The sequence below is a fragment of the Rattus norvegicus genome, chromosome 14, assembly GCF_036323735.1.
Source record: "Rattus norvegicus strain BN/NHsdMcwi chromosome 14, GRCr8, whole genome shotgun sequence".
In the NCBI taxonomy this organism is placed as follows: domain Eukaryota; kingdom Metazoa; phylum Chordata; class Mammalia; order Rodentia; family Muridae; genus Rattus; species Rattus norvegicus.
In genome coordinates this window covers 93,110,375-93,130,874 of record NC_086032.1, presented here as the reverse complement: position 1 = coordinate 93,130,874, position 20,500 = coordinate 93,110,375, and positions in this window count along the sequence as shown.

The following is a 20,500-nucleotide window of genomic DNA, read 5'->3' as shown; positions in this document are numbered from 1 at the left end:
GTACAGGCTCTTGTGTGTAGACAATGAATTTCACTGACTCTAGTTTTGGGGTGTTTAAGTTGTAAGAGCATGGGCACTAAAGGTACAGATTAAAGGAAAGGTTCTTTTCTCTGAGGATGACTATGTGGGGTTTTTTTGAGCCAGAGCATGTCCAGTCATCTAGTCAATCGAAAAATTTTTAAAGTTCTACTCATTAGTATCATTTTCAAGATGATGGAAAACTAGTGAGGAATAAGCACCTTCACCTGGATTTTCCCAAAATTAAGATCAGGGAGGGCAGACTTTTCCCAGCAGCCCAGTACTGTGATGAACTAAAATATCCCTCCTCCCCATGTATTCTTATTTTTAGATCATTGCTCAAAATTATCCAAATAATGTGTTTTTCTTTAAAAAAAACATGATTTTACAGAGGGTAGTAGTTTACATGGCACCACTAACAAGAGATCCTAAGAGCTGCTTCCTGATTAAAGAAATCCATTTCTGGACCCTCAAAGGAATGCAATTATGCATATTTATGTAAATCACATGCAAATCACCTCGAAAATAAAGTGTGCAAATGATAAGAGCAATGCTCCCAAGCTGTGAGTTGTCAGTCTGAAGCTGTTTAGTGGGAAAGGATGCAAACCCCAGTGTAAATGGAAGCTGAATTATGGAGGAGAAAGGTCTCCTACATTCTGTTTAGAAATAATTCGATTTGGGCCAGATAAGCAGTCTTTGCATCTAACAGGATCAGAGTGCCTCTCTAGTTACCCTGAATACTAAGCACTATAGGCAAGTCAATATGACTTTGGGCTTTTACTGATAATTGAGAGTATTATTAATGAACTTTCCTTTTCTGCCAGTTACGGACCATACCAACGATGATATTTTCTTCATCTGCCTGCATGTAGCAATGTAGAGAAGATAGGGTGCGTTCATGTGCAGAACACCAGAGCTTAGACCTGTAGCACTACAATTACATTTATAAGTAGTCAACAGCTTCAAATTAAAGCTTTCTCTTCTTAACTCGATTGCAAGAATTCGACTAGTATTATTCATTGATTATTCATCGGTATGAAAGAGAGCTACATTGTTAATAGTACTGCATAGATAATATAGTTTACAGAACATGCAACATTCTCCTATGAGGAAAGTTTCCAAGATACATGACAGAGTGAAAAGGCTTGGAAAATATTTAAGAAAAAAAATTCAGACCTCAAAATCAAGGAATGAGCTTTCCCAGCCTTCTAGGGAAAAACACAGTATCAAAATAGGACAAACAAATGGGCCTTATTTTCTTCACAGTATACTTATTTTATAACAGAAGGGTAAACCACATTATTTGATTTCTATGTATGCTATGGGTATTTTCTCTATAAAAGTTCTTTCAGGATGAACCCACTAATCTCAATCTGACAGGACAGCCTTCTGGGTCAGGAGCCATGTCCTATGAAAACAAATATTCAGGACACATTTTCTTATACCACAAAAACGGGGTATAAACCAGAAATGAAAAGCTATCTTGTTCTAGAAGGACAGCGTTTTGAGTTGAGAACTGACCTGCCATTTTTAAAGAGTATCTTGGCCTGTACAGGTCACTCTCCTAATTAGTGTTTGTAGTAATTGACAATTTAATACTTGGTTTACAAACATGTATTTGGCATCTACATCAGAAAAGGAGAGATACACTTGAAGAAAGTGTTATTTTTTTTATTAACTTGAGTATTTCTTATATACATTTCGAGTGTTATTCCCTTTCCCGTTTTTTTTTTAATCTTTTGTATCAGATGAGGAAGTTACATGACTAATGCCAACCAGACCAATATTGTTCAAACATATTCCAAGGAGACATTACATCTGAAGGCACACATGTACTTCTGGCCTCTAGCTGGTCGAAGCCAGTAATACTATGAAACTTTTCACAATGCACAACACTTGACCAATAGCAAAGGCAAACCTAGCCTTGAACATCAATTGTGTCATGGTTGAGATTTGTTTGTTCTACAAGAAGCAAGAGTTATCTAAGGTTCTTGGGAACTTTCCTGTGCCTAAAGTAAACCATAATAAAGCAGGGGGGAAAAAGGTAACATTAAAAACTACATGAGATTAAAAGCCAAAATAATGAGAAAGAGCCTACGGGAGGGGAAGAAGGAAAGGTATGACAGGGAAAGTAATAATGGAATTCATGCCATATACAGAAGATAACGGAATGCAAGTAAGTTGAAAGAATGCTGGAAAGTAGAGGTTTAATTGGGGATGTGGGTAGAGACATGGGAAAAAGAGGAAGTGGGATGGATAAACCAAAATATCTGCTAAAAACAAACAACAGAAAAAAAACAAAACAAAAGAAAACAGAATAAAAAAAAAACAAAAACAAACCCTACAACAACAAGAACAAAACCTTTGTGCAAACCTACTACTTTGAAAGCATTCTTTTTTTTTTTTTAATTTAGAAAATACTCTGGAAGGGGTTTTGACCAAACACATTTTGTCCACATAGCTCTGTCCTTATTCATCTTGTATACATCATGTGTATGAAGCTACATCATTCTTAGTATTTTTGTTACCTCTCTGTCCTGGCCTCATTCTGTGCTTGTGCACTGAATGTGTAGGAATGTGAACACATTCTCTTATTAATTATATGTACTACAGCTCTAGGTCTTTTCAAACTAATACATTCTTCTCTAAATGACTAATTTAAAGGATTTTTGAAACTGGATGCTCTGGCTCCTCTATGAAAGACTCTTATACAGCACGAAAAGACAGTGCATCACAATTTCTTCCTAAAACTCTTTCAGATTTAACTAGAATTTGATCTCTGTGATGGAGAATCCCATGGAAATTTCCCAACTGTATTCCCAGAACCCAAGGTCAAGATGTACTCACTGACTTATATTAGTGTCTGTTAAATTGCCTGCTAGTGAAAACCTCTACTTCCAGATAACTGCTTATCTTAGTTTCTGTTAAATTGCTTACTTCCTCGAATTTCCCTGCAGCTGTCAAGTAAGATGCCAGGAAATGGCTTCTACCTTCAAAGACACTGTGTTGTAAATACCCAGTACTACACTTAGGACCAGAATACCTGAGTATCGTCCCAGTTTGAACCTGAAAACTCAAGGGCTACACTGAGCATGGAAGCTGGTAGGTTATCTATATATCTTTACCTGTCCCTTAGCTCCAAATCCATTCCCCTAATTTTATTTTAAGCTCTGCACCTGACTGTATGCTGCATTCTCTTTCCTCCCTCAATTCTTTCTCCAGAGAATAACTGAGATCATTCCCTCCAAATTTGCTATCCTGACTTCTTTATTTATCCTAGTCCTTAATTGTACAGGTACTCAATAGGAATCCACAGGCTCTAACCAGGAATCTGGTTAGACAAATTTGGAGAATCCTACCAGAAAGTATGTAGGCTAACTGCAGCTCTTCAACTCCCCTTCCTCTCTTCCAAATCTAGTCACCAAATTTCAGACCCAGCTCTGTAGAATACCACTTAATAGGGCTGCCCCTTCTTCTCTGTATCCACCTACCATGAATGTTACAGACCTTTCCCTCCAAATTCTCCCAAAACTCAGTAATTTATTCCACACTTACCATGAGCAGTGATTTCCTAGGAACTCATAGGCAACTTCTGCTACCTACAATTCTTCACTTCTCCCTCCAATCCTCCAAGTCCAAAGATCCTGTAGGAGACCTTCTGTTCTGGCCTCTCAGTATTTTCTGCTGAGGGCATTAAGCAAATTTAAATGGGTCATTCCATAATTCCATCCCTCTAGTGGACCCTCTCAGCCCCCAACCCATACCATTATTAAGTATCAGTTCCCAATATGTAGAAGCACATTAACCTATGGCTACAGCTATCAGGATCCCCAAAAGATTTTCTAACAACCAACATACAACCATTATAGTTTCTTCAATAACACAGAATTCAACAGAACACAAGGAACAAAACAACTAGCCAAAAAACAAAACAAAACAAAACAAAACACAAAACCAAAACCAAAACAAACAAACAAAAAAAAAAACAAGACCAGATAACAGCATCTAAAATTTCAGTCCCTCTATCCCAAGCCAATATACCTAAAACCAATGTGTATAAAATCATCATCAATAACAGCCAAGACAATATGTCTTCTTTATAGCCAGCAACCTTATTATAGCCAGCCCCAGAACAATTGAAGCACAAGACAAAGACCTAAAATTAGCATTCATGAATATAATAGAGGTCCTTGAAAAGAAAATGAAAAAGTACCCTTAAAGAAATCCATGAAAACATGAACAGTGAAAGAAAATGAATAAAAGAGTTTAAGACCTAAAAGTAGAAATCCATTCAATATAGAATTCTAAACTTGGGGAAATCTGGAAACAAATAAATTAGCAACTTGAACAGAAACCTTAGAGGTAATCCTACCAACAGAATTTCAAGAAATGAAAATGCAAACCTTGGGCATTGAAAAACACAATAGAAGAAATGAAATCCTAGGTCAAAAAAGCCATTAAAGGTGAAAAAAAAGTTCCTGGCACAAATAATTGGAAAAGAGGAAGAAGAAGTCCACAAATTTTTTTTTAACAAAATCTTAGAAAAAAAACTTACCAACTTAAAGAAGGAGATATCAATCAGAGTACAAACATAATGCCAGATAGATGAGACCAGAAGAGAAAGGCCCCTCTGCAAATAATATTCGAAACAGTAACCATGCAAACAAAGAAGGAAATATTAAAACCTGAAGAGATAATGCTATGTTAAATAATAAACAAGGATGCACCATCCCACGCTAGTGCAGACTACTCTCTGGTGCCAGTGGTCTCACTGCCTCCACGGCTAACTCTGTGCAGCAACCACCAACCTCACGGTTAGCTGTCACAAATTCCTGTAACCAGGTAAAATCAAAACTCTAGACACTTGTAATTTATCAGTCACATTTATATCGGTAAATTCTCAACCCACAAAATGCCCAAAAAACTCAGAGCCAATTGATATTGCTATATGCTTCCCAGTTAGTTTGGACAAATTGTACTATAATAATCCATCCCTTATGTAATATTCATAGCTACTTATGGCTATTTAAAGTCACATGGATATGGGTCATCCTTCTCTTCCTAGGTGGGGCAATCTCTGGATGGCCTTTCCTTCAGTCTCTGTTTTCCTTTTGACAGTAGAAATTCTGGATTAACATTTTTGAGGTGGATGAGTGGCCCCATCCCTCATCTTGGACTGTGCCTATCCATTGGATATGATCTCAACAGGTTCTATCTCCCCTTTGTTGGGTATTTCAGCTAGTATCCTCCCTATTAGGTCCTGGAAACCCTGTGAGTTCCTGGCATCTGGGACTTTCTAGTGGCTACTCCTAGCTCCTTCTCTCCCACGGTTACTCTCCTTTCAAATTTCTGATCCTCTGTACTTCTCTCCCATCTACTCCTATATCTGATCCAACACCCCTTTTTTCAACTCAATCTTCTCTCCTTCCCAGATCTCTGTCTCTTGCTACTTCCCGCGATTATTTTCTTCCCTGTTCTGAGTAGAAATGTAGCGTCCACACTTTGGTGTGGTCTTCTTTCTTCTTAATTTTCATATAGTCTGTGAGTTGTATCATTGGTACTACAACCTACTTTTTCACTAATAACCACTTATTCTTGACAATTAGATAGGACATGCAAAGAGAAATGGAGCTAACTGACAAAATGGAACTAACAGATGTATGTATAAAACATTTAACCTACACTTAAAAGAATATACCTTCTCTTAACACCTCATGATACTTTCTCCAAACTCACAACATATTTGGACACAAAAAAAGTCTGAAAAGATATAAAAAGATTTGAAATAACATATTGCATTCTATCTGAGCACCATAGAATGACAATGGATATCAACAGGAAAAACAGCAGTGAATTAAAACATTCATGAAAACTGAGCAAGTCATTACGGTATGAACAATGCTATAAGATAGAAATTAAGAAAAATTAAAAAAGACTATAATTAACTAAAAATAAATATAAAACACTCAAATTTTAGGGGCACAATAAAAGCTATTCTAAGAGACAAGTTTATAGCATAAAGTTTATACATTAAAAAATAGATCTCATAAAGGTTAATAGCACATCAGGAAATCCTAGGAGAAAAGAAATTCATGCCCACAGTGAGTAGACAGCCAGAAATAATCAAACTCAGGGCTAAAATCAATAAAAATAGATCAATAAAAGCAACCAATAAAGAAAAAAGGTGGTTCTCTGTAGAAGTCAGTAAGATCGACAAAACCTTATCCAAGTTAACTAAAAAATGGATAGAGAATGTCTAAATGAACAAAATTAAGTGAAAAGTGAGACATAACAACAGACATAGATGAAATACAGAGGATCAAATGGCATACATTAAAATCCTCTACTCCACTAAATTGGAGATTCTAAAAGAAATGGATAATTTTGTTGATATATAGACTTACAAAAATTAAATCAATATCACATAAACACTGTAAATAGAACCATAACCTGTAGGGAAATTGAAGTAGTGATTAAAAGTCAGTGAACCAATAAAAGCCCAGAGACAAATGTATTTAGCATGGGATTCTACCACACGTTCCATAAGAATTAATACCAACATTTCTTAAATTATTCAACAAAATAGAAACAAAGGGAATATTTTCATATTCATTTTATGATACCACCAGGAACAATTTACTGAAACTACATAAATACTGAACAAAGAAAGAAAAAAATCACAGACCATTTCCATTAAAATGTACATGCAAAAATTCTCACTAAAACACTTGCAAACCCAATCTAAGAACACACCAAGAAAGATCATCCACTGTGATCACATGACCTTCTTGCTGTAGATGCAGAGATAGTTCAACACAAGTAAATTTATAAATGTAGTCCACCATATAAACAAATTGAAAGAAAAAAACACATGATAGTCTCATTAAATACCATCTTCTCATATTTTCTTCCATTTCCTTTTTCAGGGAACTAAAGTTCTCAAACAGATCTTTCTCTTGTTTGGTCAGAGTTACACCAAGAAATTTTATATTGTTTGTGGGTATTGTAAAGGGTGTTGTTTCCTTGATTTCTTTCTCAGCTCATTTATCATATGTATAAAAGAAGGTTACTGATTTGTTTGAAATAATTTTGGATCCAGCCACTTTGCTGAGTTGTTTATCAGCTAAGTGTTCTCTGGTCAAATTTCTAATAATTTTTGTATTATCATAGGATCTGCAAATAGTGATGTTTTGACTTCTTCTCTTGTTGCTCTGGCTAGAACTTCAAGTATTATTGAATAGATATGCAGAGAGTAAATTGCCTGTCTTGTGGAAATGCTCTAAATTTCTCTTGATTTAGTATGACGTTGACTATTGCCTGGCTATGTAGTACTGTGATTATGTTATGTATGTGCCCTATATCCCTGTCTTCTCTAATACCTTTAACATTAAGGGGTGTTGGATTTTAATAAAGGTTTATTCAGCAACCAATAAAATAATCCTGTGAGGTTTAATTTTGTTTGTTTTTATGTTTGATTACTTTGATAAATATTCATATGCTGAAAACATATGCAGCCTACTTGATCATGATTAATAGATATTGTCTCTGACATGTTCATGTATTCACTCACAAGTATTTAAGTATTTTTGCAATAATGTTCATAATCAGTCTGAAATTTTTATTCTTTGATGAGTCTTTGTCACCAGGTATCAGGGTGACTATGGTCTTATAGAATGAGTTTAGCAGTGTTTCTTCTGTTTCTATTTTGTGGCATAGCTTGAGGAGTATTGGTATTCACTCTTTCTGGAATGTCAGGTAGAGTTCTTCCCCATCACAATCTACCCTTGGGCTTCTCTTGGTTGGGAGTCTTGTAATGACTGCTTCTATTTTTTTTCAGGGTTGTGGGACTATTTAAATAATTAATATGATCTTGATTTAAATTTGATAAGTGGTATTTTTCTATAATATCATCCATTTCATTATAATTTTCCAATTTTGGGCAATTCAGGCTTTCGAAATAAGACCTAATGATTTTTTGAATTTCCTCAGTGTTAGTTGTTATGTATCCCTTTTCATTATTGATTTTATTTATTCGGATACTGTTGCTCTGTCTGTTGATTAATCTACTTAAGGGTTTGTCTATGTTCTCAAAGAACCAACGTTTGGTGCTATTGATTCTTTTTATGGTTTTGTTTGTTTCTGATTAATTTGAACTCTTATTTTAATTAATTCCTGACACCTATTCCTCTTTTGTGTGCTTGATTCAATTTTCTAGAGCTTTCAGGTGTATTTTTAAGTTGCTGATGTGAGAACTTCCTAATATCTTTATGGAGGAACAGTGCGATGAAATGTCCTCTTAGCACTGCTTTCATTATGTCTCATAAATATGGGTATATTGTCTTTTCATTTTCATTGAATTCTAGAAAATCATTAATTTCTTTGTTTCTTCCCTGACCCAGAGATCATTGAGTAGAGAGTTGTACAATTTCCTTGAATGTTCTCGGTTCCAGAACCGAGATACAATGCTTATTTCAATTTTCTTGTGTCTGTTGAGGCTTGCTATATGACCGACTATACGGTCAATATTGGAGAAGGATCTGTTTGGTGCTGAAAAGAAGGTATATGCTTTTGTCCTTGGGTGAAATATTCTATAGATACCTGTTAGGTCCATTTGATTCATAATGTCTGTTAGTTTCCTTATTTCTTTGTTTAGTTTTTTTCTGGATTTCTTGCCAATTAATGATAATGGGTTTTAAAGTTTCCACTATTAATGTATTGGGCTATATGTGTGATTTAGCCTTTAGCAATGCTTCTTTTTACAAGCATTGTGTGTTCTCTTATGTTTGGAGCATAAAGGTTCAGAATTGAGTTACCTTCGTGGTAGATTTTTCCTTTGATGAGTATAAAGTGTCCTTCCCTATTTCTTTTGATTTTATTAGATATTAGAATGGTTGCTGCAGCTTGCTCTTCGGCTTTGTTTGCTTACAAACCTGCTTTTCCATCCCTTTACCCTGAAGTAATGTCTATCTTTATTGCTAAGGTGTGTTTCTTAAGTACAGCAAAAGGATGGATCCTGTTTTTAACCTCCATTCTGTTATCCTATGTCTTTTTATTGAGGAGTTGAGTCCATTAATGTTGAGAGATATTAGTTACTAGTAATTGTTATTTCTTGTTATTTTGATGTTGATGATATTAACGTGGTGTGTGTTTGCATGTGTGTGTGTGTGTGTGTGTGTGTGTGTGTGAGTGTGTGTGTGTGTGTATTTGTGTGTGTGTGCATGCTTTCCTGGGCTTTGCTGACATAGATTTATTTATTTTATGTGTTTTCTTGGAAATACTTATCCTTGTTGGGTTGGATTTTGCCTTCTAGTGGGTTCTGTAAAACTGGATTTTTGAATAGATATTGTTTGAGTAGGGATTCTTTTTCTTGAAGTATTGTGTTTTCTACATCTGTGGTGATTGAGGGATTGACTGTGTTTCTTTAGAGGTTGCAAGATATCTGACCAGGACCTTTAGTTTTTAGAGTCTTACTGAAAACTCTAAAAAATTCTGATATGATTTTCCCCTTGCCACTTTTAATATTCTTTGTTCTGTAGATTTTGTTTTGATTATAATGTGCCAAGAAGATCATCCATTCTGGTCCACTCTAATTGGTTTTGTATAAGATTCTTGTATATTTAAAATCATCTCTTCTTTGGTTTGACAAAGTTTTCTTTTATGGTTTTGTTGAGAGTATTTTCTGGGTCTTGCATCTAGGACTCTTCAAATTCTTCTATTTCCATTACTCTTAGGTTTGGTTTGTTCATGATATATCAGGTTTTATGGATGTTTTGTGTCAGGAATTTTTTTTAGATTTAACATATTCTTTGACTGTTATATCAATTTCTTCTATTATGTCTTCTGTAATTGAGATTCTCTTTTCTATCTCCTATATTCTGTTGGTGATGCTTGCATCTGATGTTCCTTTTCTCTTTCCTAGGTTTTACATCTTCAGAATTTTTCAGGTTTGTGTTTTCTTTATTGTTTCTATTTCCACTTTCAGGTCTTGTACAGTTTTATTTATTTCTGTCATCTCTTTAATTGTATTTTACTGTTCTTCTTTAAGGAATTTATTCATTTCCTCTTCTTGAATCTCTAGCTAGCTATTTAATTTTACTTCCCTGTATTTCTTTAAGGGATTTATCATTTTCCTCTTTATAGGCTTCTATCATCTTTATAAAATGAGATTTAGAGCAATTTTCTTGTGTTTCCATTGTGTTTGGATAGCCAGAATTTGCTGTGGGTTAGCTCTATTTGGGAGGTGTCATATTGGCCTGGTTTTTGTTGATTGGCTTCTTTTGAGGTCTTTCAGTGGTCTGGCTGATTTTGGTCCCTGGTTATGCTTGTTGTAGTGGGTATTTAGAGGGGACAGGGTGGGGAGTGAATCTCAATGGTCCTGGTTTGGCAGGACTCTGATGGGTATCAGAATTGGGCTATATAGTTTTGGACCTGTTGCTCTCTATAATTCAGAAGGCTCAGTTGTGATGAAGCAGGCAGAGCGGTAGCAGGAGAATAGATGTCTCCATTGGCTAGCTACCAGTCTGCTTAGGGCAGCTTGGCTTGGTCTTGATGTCTCATAGAAGAGGCAAGATGGGTAAGGAAAGGAAGCTTGTCTATGTATTTCAGGAATCTGATAGAGATGAAGGAGAGGTCAGAGAATGTAGATGACCTTGGGATAGCTGTCTCTTCATGGCTTGGTCCTAAGTGTTCAGAGAACAGGGAAGATGGGGGCTTACCTATATTGTGCAGGATTCTGATGGAGGTGCAGGAGAAGTGGTAGGAGAATTAATGTCCCTTTAGGATAGCTGGCTGCTCAGGGTGGCTTGGCCAAATGTATTTTTAATAGAAGAAAATATCATGTGGGAAATTGGCAATTCATTGCAATGTCTTATGAACTGTCAGTGATTTCATAAGCCTAAGGTATGCTAGAAGATATGTTGGATATAGAATACAGGCGGAATAAACACTACCTTTATAGTTTCTGGGTCAAAACTTCGAGAGTTTGAACTTAGGATTTATTTTTACTACACCTTTAAGAATAATACAACTTTGGGGAAAGATTTTCACAATTACCGTAACAAAGCTTTAGGCATGACTACATAAAACCTCCTTAGCAAAGTAGCAAAACGCCTGTGACATTTATTATAAAATAGGTTTTATTGACTTATACAAAGTGCTTAGGGCAAGAACCTAAAAAGGAAGAATTTGTAAGAATCATAAAGATAGATTCTATTGGTAGAGGGCGCAAAGTACATAGGACCTACTTCATAAGGGATGGTTCAATTCATCGAGAGAAGAGCTCTTGCTAGCAAGGATGTAAAGTAAACACTCTACAATTACTCTTACAATTACAGTTGCTCTACAGTGGAGTAGAACACATTCCATTGGCATTTGTGGGTCAAACTCATGCATTCACTATTGTGATCCATACAATAATTCCTCATAAGGCTGGAAATTGATCTACATCAAGATCCAGCTACATCACTCTTGGGCATATACAAAAAAGACATTGCATCTTGCCATGGACCATAGTCACTGCTGCTCTATTCATAATAGATAATAATTGGAAATAACCTAAATGTCCCTCAGAAGAATAATGGATAAAGTAAGTGTGGTATATTTACACAAAATAAATCTCATCCAGTTAAAAAAATCGTGAAATTCTATGTAACTGGGTAAAACTAGAATACCTGATTGAGGTATTGCACACACAGAATGAGAAATACAATATATATATTCCCTTATGTATGGATATTAGCTTCTAGTTTAATGATAACCAAACTATAATCTATATTATTACAGAGGTGAGCTAGTAAAAAGATCTAGGTAACATTTGTACAGAAAGGGAAATAAAATAGTCATAGATAGATGGATGATAGATGCATGCCGGGATAGATGGGTACATGGATGAATGAATGGATAGGAGGATAAATGGGTACATATGTAGATGTAGGGAAGGGAGGATTAAAAGCACAATGTGAGGGGATAGTTGGATGAAGGACTAGAAGAAATGATCACTATATGTAAGAGTTATTTAAGGGATCTGATGGAAACTCAGTACGTTAGAAATTACTAGAGTATATACATATATGAAGGCAATCTAAATGGAATCACCAAATAATGAGGGATCTGAAAGCAATCTAAATGGAATTACCAAATAATGAGGGATAAGTGCTCCAACTAGACATCTATTTTGACCAAATGAAGTTTCTTATTCTCATGGTATCCTATATCCCCACTTTCTCTAACAATATTTCTACCTGTTCTACAAGGACCTCTGAGTCCTGAGCAGAAGGATTTGATGGAGACATCTGATTCAGGATTAAGAGCTCAAATGTTTTTTATTCTCTACATAATGTCTGGCTGTGGGTTTTTATATTTTACCCAACTAATGCAGGAGGAATCTTCTCTGATGATGGTTGAGCAGAGCACTGATCTGTGAGTAGAGCAGAAAGTCATTAGACGCAATTTTATTGCTACATCTTTTTCAGAGTTATAGGACTTGGGTTTTTCCTAGATTCTGTGCTATCTATCTGGAGGTTTTTGATCGCCCAAGCACTGTCAGGTTCCACCTTATCGAGTAGTCTTTAAATCAAATCACATATTGGTTTGTTACTTTCACAAGATTGGTGCAAACACTGCCCTAGCTATCTATATATCTGATGTATATGTTATCATCTATCTGTACATCTCTACATCTATATATCTATATATTTATCTATACATGTAGGTATACATACATAGTCTATATATCTAATTTATATATTTCAAAGTATATATCTGTATATCTAATATATATAGTATATATATATATATATGTATCAATGTATATATCCATATATCATCTAGATATTTATAGAACTATTTATCTATACAGAGATAGGGAACCTTCTTATATATTAGTTTTTTTAAACTTTTATAAACTTAACTCCTCTCATTTATCCAAATATTACTCTTTCTACCAAGATCTTAAAGGACATATGAGGTAAAAAGGGGGAGAATAAGAATACAGGAAGTTGAGATTGTTGTAATCAGGAAATGATAACCTAAGGTTCACAGGGTCAACAATTGGTCTTTTACTGGTGATATAAATTTTGGAGAAGTTGGAAAATCTGTTAGATGTTCTAGCAAAAGAATGCGGCTAACTCAAGGTGAGTTCTGAAGGTTATACATGTTCACTGATGCCTTCTTTTCTCCCTGTTTCCTTCCCAGCAAGAAGTGAGCATCTTTCCACCTACACCCTCCAGCTACCATGATATTCACTTTTCTTTTAGGCCCAAAATAATGAAGGCAGTAGACCACAGATGTATACCTTTGAAGCCATGAGACAAACTAAATAACTCTTTCTTATAAATTGCTTTTCCTCAGTTTTTTTTGTCAAGTGATGTAAGCTCAGTGTTACAATATCACTATAAAATAAACTAAGACCAAGGATAAGCTGTAGTTGGTCCATGCAAGTTGCATATTTCTGCTACAGAGAACATCTAACTTACTCTGCATTTTAAAAGTAACCATTAGACATTCATGTAGAATGTCTAATTCACTTCACAATCAATAGTATAAATCAAGTTAGCCAATTTTGTGTACAAATTTTTAAAGTATTTTTTTAGTTTTGTTTAAGCATTGTGTTCAGAAAAATCATATTACTCAATATTTTCTGCAGTATGTCCAATATTTCATGTTTCTTACTTTCCTAGGGAATATACATTATCTTTAAATTATGTAAGGGATTTCTAGTAAAGTTACTGTATTCAATTGCCTAAACCTTCCTCTGTTTCAAGGAAAAGAATGATAGGCATGCAGAGATATTCTGGCAGTGAAAAGGCTGTATTATCTATGTATGAAGTTAGTAATAACATTATAGACTGTAGGCCTTATAATCTAATTCAGATTTTATGTTATTTCCCAATGTTTAAGATGCTTGCAAAGGTTATTGAATTCTTGCAGACTTCACTAACCCATGCTTAACCATGAAAAACCCACACATTAGACATGGTCACTACAAATACTCATACAATGCAGTTTTATAAAATACATTTTGCTTTTCAAATATATCAAGTTTGTTTGCTTTGCTTTCTGAAAGTGCTTTATGCTAACCATTCTCATTATTAATTTTAAAATGTTTCCCAGGAAACATAAAGTCAAAGCAACAATAATGTTGGTTGACACATGCTGTAAAACATGGCCAATGATATATACGCATATCATTGTGCTATAAAGTAGGTTTTATAACATTATTATCTTTTACTGATATCCCATGAGTAAGAAAGAAAAAGACAGCTAGCCAGAAGAGAAAATAATGTATACCAAAGCAATAGTACTGTTATTTCTGTTAACCTAATTCTGAGCTTTGTACCCTAAGTACAGAATAAATACATATGTTTAAATAAAATTACTTAATAAATTATACAGATGGCACAAAATCACCCTACTGGTGTTAATTTTACCTGTTTTATAATATGATCGCCATCAGCATCTCTACACAGAAATTTTTTTGTCTCCTGTATACTTGGCTTCTTTCTCATCTTTGTTATTTCACTGGTAGGGCTACACTGTATTGAAATATCTGTATGCTATCTTTTTGACCACTGAGTAAAAATCAAAGATTGTTAGGGAAGTTTAAAAAGCATTTACAAAAGTCTCTAATTGTATAGTACCTTACATCTCTCATCAAGTTGAACTATGAATAATATATAAAAAGAAAACAAAAACTTCTTTCTTTGTGACCTCTGAGCTTGAGGTTATTTGAAGTACTAGCACAGGGGAATACTGAAGCTATGGAAATAGGAAAGATCAATATATTGACATCTTCTTCCCTGAATAAGATATAATCAATGTAGTAGCATAACAGCACTCACTTCTACAACAATGACACTAAGTCACTAAGAATCTGTTGACTTGTCTATCATCTGTCATATGTGTGTCTTTCTGTCATCTAATTCTCTACTTTCTATCAGCTGTCTATCCATATATACAATATATAAACTATAATTAATCTTTCTGACTTTTGTCACTATTATCTATCATGAATCTATCATTTCTATTGTTATTTAAGAAAAAATTAATAGCTAGTTTCAAACATCAACCGAGATTGAACAGTTTTTATTACTAAGTTAGTATATAAGTGTGGATATGGAATAGCTTTAGAAATTCAAAAGAAAATACTGCTTACATCGATGTAATTTAAACTCTAACTGAAACCAAGAGTCTAAATAGAAATGAATTATTTAATTCATTTATTAAAGGAAATAGTAAGCTGTTACTGCAAAATAATTGTGACAATTTGGAAATATTTAAAAGTTGTGAGAATGGCTAAGATCAAAAACTCAGGTGACAGCAGATGCTGGCGAGGATGTGGAGAAAGAGGAACACTCCGCCATTGTTGGTGGGATTGCAGACTGGTACAACCATTCTGGAAATTAGTCTGGAGGTTCCTCAGAAAATTGGACATTGAACTGCCTGAGGATCCAGCTATACCTCTCTTGGGCATATACCCAAAAGATGCCTCAACATATAAAAGAGACACGTGCTCCACTATGTTCATCGCAGCCTTATTTATAATAGCCAGAAAATGGAAAGAACCCAGATGCCCTTCAACAGAGGAATGGATACAGAAAATGTGGTACATCTACACAATGGAATATTACTCAGCTATCAAAAACAACGAGTTTATGAAATTCGTAGGCAAATGGTTGGAACTGGACAATATCATCCTGAGTGAGCTAACCCAATCACAGAAAGACATACATGGTATGCACTCACTGATAAGTGGCTTTTAGCCCAAATGCTTGAATTACCCTAGATCCCTAGAACAAACGAAACTCAAGACGGATGATCAAAATGTGAATGCTTCACTCCTTCTTTAAATGAGGAAAAAGAATACCCTTGGCAGGGAAGGGAGAGGCAAAGATTAAAACAGAGACTGAAGGAACACCCATTCAGAGCCTGCCCCACATGTGGCCCATACATATACAGCCACCCAATTAGACAAGATGGATGAAGCAAAGAAGTGCAGACCGACAGGAGCCGGATGTAGATCGCTCCTGAGAGACACAGCCAGAATACAGCAAATACAGAGGGGGATGTTTGCCCGGAAACCGGGAAAGGGAATAACACTTGAAATGTATATAAGAAATACTCAAGTTAATAAAAAAAAAGTTGTAAAGAGATAAATGGAAGGTATCAGATATTCTCATATAAAATAATTGGGGAGTGATCCTGGAGCTGAGGTTCAGGGTACTAACAACTGCTAACTAGCGAAGGTAAACAGAACTGAAAGTAGAGTGAACCATTTCTCAAGACTTTGAATCCTTTGAAAAATGTAGAGATGTGGAGAGAAATAACTCATTTAGGTTCCAATGGAGAACAAGTCCAGTGAACACAATTGACGGTGAAACTGCCTGCTGGCATCTGAGATGAATAGTTGACTTGGTTTCACATGTTTTTTTTGATTGATTTCTCTTAGAACTTTGTTAATAGGAGTAGCTGTCCATGGAAAAGAAATGCATACAGAAAACCTCATAGCTCTGGATTTGGCCATTTTCTATTTGACAGATTCATAAGGAAAGAGGTTTATTTGATCCTGACTGCGTAAATCCAAGAGTTTACGTCAGTCACTTGTAGGCATTGGATGAAATTCTTCTTGTTGATTCTGAAATGAATAAGAGCATCTCATAGCTGACCACTGAAAACTTGGAACTATCATATTCCTCTAAATAAGTCAACAATACAATCTTAAAACTTAGCCTATTGGTAATCATACACATGTGTCCCGCTTCCAAAATGATTTTATTTTACTTCTTGTGTTTAGGTTCAACATGAGTTGAGGAGTAGAAAATTAGACCATAGTAGGCACCCAAAGACAGCATAATTAAGGGGGTAATATGTTGATTGATATCACAGAGTCATATGGGAGAGCAGCGGGAAGCATGCTGGCTTATCCTCTACAAAATTATTAAGATGTTTAGGATGCTTACCACCATGAAAGGAAACAGGTTTTGCAGTGGGGGTAATGCTACTGTTCTAGTGGTGTTTTGTTTTTGTTTTTTGTTTTTCTCTTTTTGTTTTGTTTAATTTTTTGTTGCTGAGATACTACACTCTATTTTAAAACAACTTAGAAGAGAAAGGAGTTTTATAGTTAAAATATACCACTGAAGAAAATCAAGACAGAAACTCAAAGGTAAAAGCAAAGTAGATTACTTCTTGCTGGTTCATTTTCAGATGTGTGATTAAATGATATTGGGGGGGGGCAGGCAGCGAACTTTATTGATGCTATTCAAGAGAATCGGGAGGGTTCTCTAGGCCCCTCCTGTTATTATGGGGTTCTGGGATGGAATTGTGAGGGAGATGCTCAGTGTGAGGGGCTGAGTTGGGATGGGGACTCCTCAGCAACTGAGGGCCTCTCTCTTGCTCTCAGTATCCTTGCTGGAATTTTTTAAATGTAACCTTGGACCACCTGTACTGAGAATGGTGTTAGCCATAATGGAGGTAGCCTTCTTACAATTAACAATCAAGATGATCCCCTAGAAATGTCAACAATTAAATCTAATTTAGACAGCTCTTCACTTGGGGTGTTCATTTCAGATGACAATAGTCTATGCCATGACGACACAGATAACTAGGACACCTGTGTTCATTCTCAAGCCATGAATGGGTCGCCTTCTTTCCACTACAGTAACAGAAATTTCTGTCTTGAGGTGCTTTTCTTTAGTGTGAATCAGAGCAACCCTGGTCTTGTAGGAACAAGCACAAAAGCAACTCTACTAAATGATGATCCTCTACACCTGCTGCCTGTCTTTCACAACTAGGGAATGCAAAACTATCATCATCATGGAATATAGTAGAAAAATCAATTTTGGAATAATTAAAAGACATAACACTCCAAAATATTAGAAAACTAAAGATACTTGCATTCTTTCACCATATCTTAGTTTTTTGTCTAAGCTTGTGGTAGTAAAAGCCAGGTCCAAAGAATCAAGTGAGACATTTAACTATATATAAACTTTACAATATCCTTCAAAGCAATTAGTTTCCTCAATGTCCAAGGTTAATCAGTGAGCAGGAGCTAGTAGGAAATCTCTTCTAACATATATATGCTATCTAAAACAACAGCAGCAACAATGAAACAAAAAGCAACTATGAAAACATGCCAAAGTGAACAGACAATGCAATAATTATCAAAAAGGGCTTTAAAACATAAGTAAAACAGGAGAGATAAAATACAATTACAATGAAAAATAGAAAACCAAAAATGCAAAATAAAAACCTAATATGCAACCAGTATGAATGAAAGAATTCATCTTTTGGAAAGAAAATATATAAAGAATGTCTCAAAGCATTAGAAAATAGGTGAGCCAAGGGCAGCATAAATTGAAGGGTAAAGATGTGAAATTTGGTGTCAAACTAATGGAAACAACGAGAGAAGAGGAATAAAAGAGTTAACCAAAAGTAATACAATAATATTAGTCAGAAATTAAATAATATATGTGTGTAAGCATGGGTAGGAAACACTAAATTGTGTAGAAACAATATGAAACGAATGTTTTTTTAATAAGAGGGAACAAAAGAGCATCTTCTTTGTTATAAACAAAATGTTTGAAGTTTGTGAATCAGGCAAACCAGGTTCTTATAGGCATGTGTTCCAGGAGATGTTCAGGGTGTCACTGTGGCTGCTGTCAAACTGATAATGACATAGGATGTAGAAAGAGTCAGGGAGTTCTCAACAAATAACTTCCGTAATAACTGCTTTCATTTTTTCGAAAGAAAACATTATGACATATTATTTGGAACAGCTGTGAAATTTTTATAGGAATTACATCTCTGAGTGAAGAAATGAAGTGAGTCTATGTTTCATGTACTTGTATGTCAAAACTCACATATAAACTTCCTATTTGCAAGACTAGAACATACAGTTAATACTAAAAAAGCAACACTGTAAGATTTTGTGTTGAAATTGTGACAAAATCACAAAGAAAAATAGTTAAAATTACCAGGAAAAGTGTCATTACCAAGTTCAGAGGCAAGCAGACAAGAAAAAGTAATTCTTTGTTCGAAGGGGACCCCTGTAATTTTAATACAAATGTGTATATTTGTTATGTTGAATTTGTGTTTAATTTAGTTTGAATTTTAAAAAAAAATATTAAGAATTTGTCTTGTTGCTGGTTTGGTTGTTTCCTTTCTCTTCTGATAGACAGTAGAGCACCTTCTGAGTAGAAAAAAAAATCCAGAAGTCTCTAGATAGAGGAATGGATACACAAAATGTGGTACATTTATACAAGGGAGTACTACTCAGCTATTAAAAACAATGGCTTCATGAAATTCTCAGGCAAATGAATGAAACTAGAAAGTATCATTGTGAAGTGAGGTAACCCAGTCACAAAGAACACACATGGTATATTCTTACTGATAAGTAGATATTAGGAAAAAGTCTCAGAATACCTATGACATTACTCACAGAGCATATGAACCTCAAGGAATGATGCTTCATTCCTAGTTAGAAGGGGGAACAAAATAATCATCAAGGGTAGAGGGAGGGAGGGAACCCGGAGAGAGAGGAAGAAGGAGGAAAAACGTGGGACAGGATCAGGTGCGAGAGACGCAGTGGAGAAGAACATATGGTCAGAAAATTGAATGGAGATGTGTAGCAGTGGGGTGTGTGGAACTGGGCGTAGCCAGTAGAAATTCCCAGATGCTAGGAAAGCAAGAGGCTGCCAGGACCCAATGGAGATGACATTAGCTGAGATACCCAAACAAAGGGGAAAAAGAACCTGTAGAGATCATATCTAGAGTTTAGGCATGACCCTCAGTTGAGGGATAGGGCCACCCACCCATCTCAAAATTTTAACCCCAAATTGTTCCTGTCTAAAGAAAATGCAGGGGCAAAAAGTGGAACCGAGGTTGAAGGAAAGACCATTCAGAGACAGTACCACCTAAGGATCCATCCCATTAGACACCAAACTGGACACTACTGCTGATGCCAAGAAGTACTTACTAACAGGAGCCCCTCAACAGCTCTGCCAGAGCCTGACCTATACAGATAAAATGCTTGCGGCCAAGCATCAGACTAAGCACAGGGACCCCAAAGGAGGAGTTAAGGGAAGGACTGAGAGAATGGAAGGGGTTTGCATCTCCATAGGAAGAACAACAATATCCATCAAGCAGACTCCCACAGAACTCCCAGGGACTAAAACACCAATCAAAGGGTATACATGGAGCAACCCATGGCTCCAGCTACTTATGTAGCAGAGGATTGCCTTATCTGGCATCAGTGGGAAGAAAGGCACTTGTTCCGGTGGAGATTTGATGCCCCAATGTGGGCGGATGCTAGGTCAATAAAGAAGTGGGTAGGTGAGTGGGATAACTCCCTCCTAGAAGCATGTGGGGGGCGGGGATGGGATAGGGAGTTTGTGGAGAGAAACCAGGAATGGGATAACATTTGAAATGTAAATAAATAATTACCAATAAAAATATGTTTAACTGCTAACATGAGGATTAAACTTATTTT